Source organism: Egretta garzetta, unplaced genomic scaffold, assembly GCF_000687185.1.
Source record: "Egretta garzetta isolate BGI_Z169 unplaced genomic scaffold, ASM68718v1 scaffold561, whole genome shotgun sequence".
Lineage (NCBI taxonomy): Eukaryota > Metazoa > Chordata > Aves > Pelecaniformes > Ardeidae > Egretta > Egretta garzetta.
In genome coordinates, this window is record NW_009258760.1 from 256,724 (window position 1) to 263,747 (window position 7,024).

The following is a 7,024-nucleotide window of genomic DNA, read 5'->3' on the forward strand; positions in this document are numbered from 1 at the left end:
CTGTGAGCTCCCACGTGCATGATAAACTCCCTCTGAGGACAAATGCACCCCAACGTGAGCACGCAGGATGGCATCTGCTTGTACACCCTGGGAGACAAGCAGTCAGCACTAGGCAGCACCCACAGCTGGCCGGAGGCAGGGGTGCAGAGCCTCACCTACAGCTGCTGGCAAGTCCACAGGGAGCCTGCTCATTTTCCCATGGAAAACACTGGGGAAACAGTTCTGTCCAATTACCTGCACAGGTCTGGTGATCAGGAGTTGGTCTTTTCCATGTTTGACATCCCTGGGCATCACAGGCCCCCCTTTATAACACCAGTCTCTCCAAACTCCTTTCCACACACCTTTCTCCATTCATCCACCCCAGGACCAGTCACTCCATCAGCACATACTCAGGCCATGCTCTACCCCCACAAAGATGGCACTCGCTTCACGGCTCAGCAAACCGCGCAGAGTGAGGTTTGTCACTGACCTGCAAGACTGTCATGCTGCGGCCCAGATTCTCATCGCCCAGTTTGTAAATCTGTGTAACCAAGCCCTACCTCAGAGCATTTTTCCAGCATACACTGCTGTAGTAGATGCGGTTGTCAGCACAGGATCCTTGACAAGAAACAAAAGATTCTTACTGGGTCCTCTAATGCAGTGATTCATCTTTTTTCAGGTTTCATCTATTATTAATTGTTATTATTATTTTTACAATTTGTTAAGCACTTACAGCATATTTCTCCACACACAAGACTAAATTATGGTCCCAATCTCTGAGAAGCTGTATTTCAAGTAGACAGATTTTTCTCAAACTGCTTGTGAGCTCATCATCATTTCTGCAATATTTACAGTATGTCTTAAAGGTCTACCACCTAGATCTTAAGCTTTCTTTTTATTTTTATGAACAGTTCCTCTCCTTCTGTTTGCAAGGAGATAAAACAGACTCGGAAACCTAACAGGTCTAAAAAAAAAAGCCAAAAGACACCTTTAGTGTTTTCTTATTAATCATATGATTTTCCAGCCAATCCCATGAATTTTCAAGAACTACAGAAGACTTGTGAGAAAACCTGGTGAAAGCCTGTGGTGGTAGAAATCACACTCTTCAAGCACAGAGAAATACCTGATGTTTTATACATGTGATCATGTTTCCTATACTGTGGCTTCCGCTGCGTGAGGGTATACAGAAGAAATGCTCTTTCATCCCTTCCAGACTACATGGGTGGCTCATGTGTGCCCTGGGTAGTCTCTGATTTGGGGGTCAGGGCTCAGTGTGCTTCCTGCCCACCCTCTCCATCTGAGCACAGTATCTTAGGGCACATGTAGTGCCTGTGCACAGCAAAGCTAAAAATGACCCAAGCTTTGAGGCAAGGACTGTGCTCACTAGGAGAGGTTTTTACTTATTGCCTTCACAGTCCTTGCACCAAGCATTGGAGTTTCTGGTTCAGAGCCTTCTTTTAGACATAATGAATAGTGGAAATCATTTCTATGGCCACGGACTGGGGCAGCAAGTGCTGGGACCCACTATGCTAAAATGGCCAGAGCAGAAAAAGCAACCTGCAGCAAGGACTAATGATGGACGTGAAAGCTTGGGTCAAAGAACAGTATTGCAGCTGCTCCATGCATCACCTTTGAGAAGCAGGATCTCTTTCCAGGGCCCAGAGGCAGGGAAATGGTTCAGAGAGCTGTAGTGCCCATTTCTCCTGGAAGAACAGCCCAGCCCAGCCCAGCACCTTTCGCTCTCCCAGCTGAGAGTGATACTATAAATGAGGCAGGAGAGAGACCTCTGGTTATTTATCGCTTTAAAATGAACTGGGCATATTGATTATTTTTCCTCTTTTCTTTCTGAAAACATGATTAAGTTGGTACAACAAACAGCTCCACTAATGGACTGTGTCAGTAACTGATGTCCATCCTGAGCTGAAATGAACTGCATCCTTCTCTGCTTGCTTCACACAGGGCTCCCCTCTCAAAGCGAGTGCCACCACTTATTTTCCCCAAGAGGCTTTGGTCCATGCAATGAGCAGATGCAGTTCCTTCACCTGGCACAGACTCCTTATCCCATTTAAACAGTGCAGGGCAGCTGATCCCTAGCCAGAGGCTGCAGAGACTGTTTCATGTCCATTCGGATGCTTTCTGCTGGAGTAGCACAGAGAAGCAACAGCCTGCTCCTGCTACTTCTCCCACTCCCACACAGAAAACAGACTCTCAAAGGTAAATCAGAAAGAGGACAATTGAGGACGTCCAGCCACCAAGCCAGTGCCCCAGCCACTGGCTCTCTGGGACCCATCCCAGAAACCAGCCCCCGTTTTCCAGAGTCCAGAGATGAGAGTAAATTGAGTGGGAACATCCCAGCAAAGCTCCCACAGGCAAGGAGGGGAACTCCCCTTTCCTTCCCTGCAGTCAGATCCTTCCAGGAATGCATCCCCAGCTTTCCATCACCAAAGCATGACGGTGCCGTGACTTCAAGCCCACCTTGGGGGGTAGCTCATGGTGGGCCACAGGATGCCCTCTGCGCTTACAGCCAGCAGGTCCAACTGGTGCTCGAACAACATGGGCATGGACAAGGCCACGCACCGCGGCTGCCCAGAGGTCTTCTGCCAGTCCACAGTGGACCACGTTCCAGTGGAAACAGCCACAACCATGAACTGAACCACAAACTGGTGGGGCTGCTTGCACACCTGAAATTCAGCACAAGATTCAAGGTGCCATTGATTCAAGGGTCTGTCAGACATGGGGAGGCCCCCAGCTGAAAACACCCCTACCCCACACCACTTTGGGGGATGGAAGCACCTTGTGCAGAGAAATGAGTGCCAGGCTGAGCTGGCAGGGCCGAGGGCATCAGTCATCTCTCTGGAAGGATTGCAGAGAGTGGCCTTGCATATAAATAACAGAAATGCGCAACGCGGGACTTTCTGTCTCTGTCAGACAACGCTCAATAAGCAGTTGTGAGAAGTACAGCAGCCACACGGTAATAAAAAACAGGCTTACATTTGTCACCTCATTGAATCCAAAGCAACAAGTATAAAATATGATACATCTTTCTCCAGCAGACAGCGTCTTCCATATCACCTGCAGGCCAGGTTCAGACCCACTGAGGCCCCTGAAGGAAGGTATAAATTACACGCAGACATATGCACAGGAGTAATTCCATGAGCACCAAACACAGTGAATTCACCACCTGCCTGTAGGGGAAACTACTGCACAGAGGATTAAATAACCAGTCCCAACCCACCTCTGCCTGTTTCTTTCTACTGCCTTCAGTAAGGACTGTGAACATGTACTTAAAGGCAGAGGTTGGCCTATGAGTCTCCGCCTTACCTGTCTAATGAAGCAAAACCCTGTATTTTGAAACAAGCTGACTGCCACGCATCATTGCCTTCTCATCACGCTAACAGCTCAGGTACTAGCAGAGCTACTGCTGTGAATAAAACTATGCTTGTGTACCGTGACTTTGCCAGAAGAGCCATCCAGTGTTTCTATATGGACAAGGGACTGCTAGCAAAGATGTACCTGTTGGTAATGTTATGCTTTCCCAGGTATTTTTCTACCAAATTATATCAGGAATAGGGCAGTTCTTCCAGAACCACAGCTGGGCTGCAGAGCTGAGAGCACAGCTCAATACCCCCACGCCACCGACCACTGCAGCCACGCAAGCAAAACTCTACAAATGCAAATATTTGTCAAGGAAAGCACAGTTTAAGTCCCAAATTTGAAACTGAAGAAGTGATGCTCAGGGCCTAGAAAGCATGGATACTTTCTCCAGCTTGCCAAGAGAACGTTTCTTCTAGATGTCCTAGGCTCTGTCAGCACCAGAAAAACATGAATGGCCATAATCATGCTTACTGGATTGAGTTACACGCAGAGTTGATCTTTACATCAGGGCGGTGTGTCTCCGTCAGGGGACTGAACGTCTCTGAATTATACTTGAGAACCTCCTCTGTGTGTCTAAGGTTGGTTTCATACAGGTAATGCTTCACACTGTTGTCTCAGTCTGATGCTACAGTTCCCCTCTCAGGCAGATAAGAGAGATGTAAAAATGGTTTGCAGGGGACTGGGTTGCACTGTCTACCTTGTAGGTATGCAACAGAGTTCCAAAATCTTGAGCTGCACTCTTTGAATCCAGCCAAAACAACTGTTACAGTACATAATTTGGGGGTTTTCCTCTTATTATCTTTGCTTTCTTGTTTCAAGGGCAAAAAGAAGATTGAGAGAAAAGCAACCTAAGAATCAACCCACTTCTACTCACAAAGTCTTCCACATACTCCCAGCTTGAACAAAACCAAACCTTTTCACTTTCATCAAATTTTTCATAGAAAAGACATTGAATTAATTGGCCATCTATTTTAACCATGTATTCACAAATGCAACAACATTCAATGAAGTGGAGAGGTAGGACTTAAAATTCTCTTTGAACCAAAATCCAAGGCTGTCCGTCCAAGAATACCTTGAGGCTGATAGATGACTTCCATTGCACTTGACACCCATTCCCCATACTGCCAGGGCCCTGAAAGTCCCCAGTACTGCTGTACTCTATGATGGGACCTGCGACACCTGTACATGAGCCAGGCAACCTCCGAAGGGCCTGCCAGCAAGCGAGAGAAAAACAGTACTCTAGGGAAGGGGGGCATCGGCATGGGTCAAGGCCAGGAAGGCAGGTAGTGCCAGGCCGGTATTCCTAGAAATTGTTCTGAAAGTCCAGCTTTCCATTTCAGCAAATATTTGTGTTGGTACCAAATCACAGCTGCCTTTCTCAAGTGCTCCCTGGTAATGCCTTAATTCATATTCCTCTGTACTGTTCTGTGTTTGTGGTTAAGAGCCTCCACAGACTCCTCTGCACGTACCACTGAAATAGGGTTACTTCATGCTCTGGCAGATAGATGGGATTGTACTGTGTATATTTACATTTTTAAAAAAGGTATTGCTAATGCATTTCAGTAATGATAATAAAAAAAAATCTTTCTAGCCATTACAGTAATGGCTTTGAGCTAATTGCTTGCATTTGCACTCAAATATGGTTCTCCCCTCTCTGACTCATTTCCATTTTTATGGAAATCAGCTTGCTTGCTTGCTAGACTTTTAACTCGCAGCTCTTGAGGACCAGCTGTTGCCTGACTTCCTCACTCAGGTAGGAACTTACTCCGCTGATTGCGGTAAGACCACTTATGGAGGAAGATGCTACTTAGCCCAGGTAAAATTGCCAAAACCCAGCTTACAGTCCATAGGCTGTGCTGGGAGATGCTGTGCACTTTCAGTGCCTGAGGAGGTACGCCCTGGGGGATGTGGGCAGCCAGAGCCATCTCCCCTGGCAGTTAGCTTCCCTGCAGCTCTGCCTATTGCCCAATGGCATTAGGAAATAAATAGGGGAGCTCTTAGCGACTCTCTTATGTCATGGGCTGAACATGCAGCTGTTACAGAAAGACTTCACAGTGTGGCAGTCCCTGTCCCCTCAGCCTCCTGGCTGGTGGCTGACACAAGGTGCCTGGTGGCTATTTAGTTTCCATGTTAACAGGCCATCGTTCCCCACAATGGTCTATGTTACACTTGGCAAAAGTCAAAAAATAGGACCAAGGTTGCTCTGAGTTCCTTTGAGCTTCCCTTTTGGCAAGTTATTGGAGCCACAGGGAAAGACAAAGAAGGTGGAAACATGCTTTGGCCAACCTACAGCTAAGAAAGCCTGCTCCTGGATAAGCGGAGGTCCAGCAGGATCCACAGCAGCTGGCAGTCCTGCTGCAGAACTGTGGGATGACTTCTTTTCTCTTGAACACCAGAGCAAGAAAAATACAGCTAAGACATGCATTTTGGAGTCACCTTCAAGAATTTACTGATGAACACAGTGACTGACTCTGGTCAAGGATTTTTGTACTTTTGCACTTTTCACAACAGAGCACCAAGGCTATCAGAAAGCATCTGCTGCCTAAATGCTGCAAAGCTGCCTCTGCCCCAAGCACACCCAAACTAGCTTAGAAAAAATGAGAACAACGAGCAACAGACCCTGAACACATGGGAGGAGAACTCCAGTTATGAACCAGACACTGACCTGCAGAGAAGGGGGAAGATATTCCACTGCCACCCTGATGTTTGCATGCTCTTCTTCCACAGGCAATCTGGCCACACAGAATCAGAAGGGAGAAAGGGAGAGCTGCCTGAAAGACAGAGACATGCTGTGCTGGTGTCTTTTCTTCTCCAGGGTGATTGAGAGAATTGTCAACACCTGCTGAGCACCTGTGTTGCATCTCTGTTTGGCCGTTGTGAAGTCCTAGTACCTAGCATGGGGCGAGAGCTGTTCCTGATATACCTGTTGGTGTTGCTGTCAGACTCATGTCGGGGCTCGCATTCCCAGAGCTAAAGGAACTCAGGTGCAACTCTAGCATGATTTTGGTCATGTTGGGTGAATTTCCCCAGGTGCCTCCACCAGAAGAGCAGGGTCTGCTCTGGTCATCTTCCCTTTCCATTCAGCAGCTCAACTGGTGGGAGTATCACCAAGATATTCCCTATGTCCCACTTTGCACAGATCCACGTACTCAGCATTCTCCCCGCCTCTTTGCATGTTATTTACCAGTTCTTTCCTCCTTTTTATTCATTCAAGACTTGAAGTCTTTCTTCAGGCAAAGCACCTCCAGGTGTCCCCAGGAACTCTGTCCGAAGGTTGCTGTGTCCGCTTCAATGCTGGACATAAATTATGTGACTGTACCCTTGAAAGCTGAATGAAGTTACTTTATTGCTGTGTCCTACTGCATAGACGTGACCCTTTTTTTCACTTGTGAACCAGCTGAGGGAAAAATTAAATGAGTATCTTCTAGATCTACATTCCCAACACAGAGTTTATTGCTCGATGTCCCTAAATCTATCTGTCAGCTTCTATCACACATCAGGGCCCTTGCTGGAACAACGGCTCCACCATTCTTAAATTAGCTTTCCTTGTTGGTGTTTAAATGAAAAGAGACATCTAATTTGTGAGTGAAAACGTTTGTCATTTCTTAGGGGGATCCAGACACACAAAATACAATTAACATCTCTGAAGAATGTTGCACGGAGGTTCAGC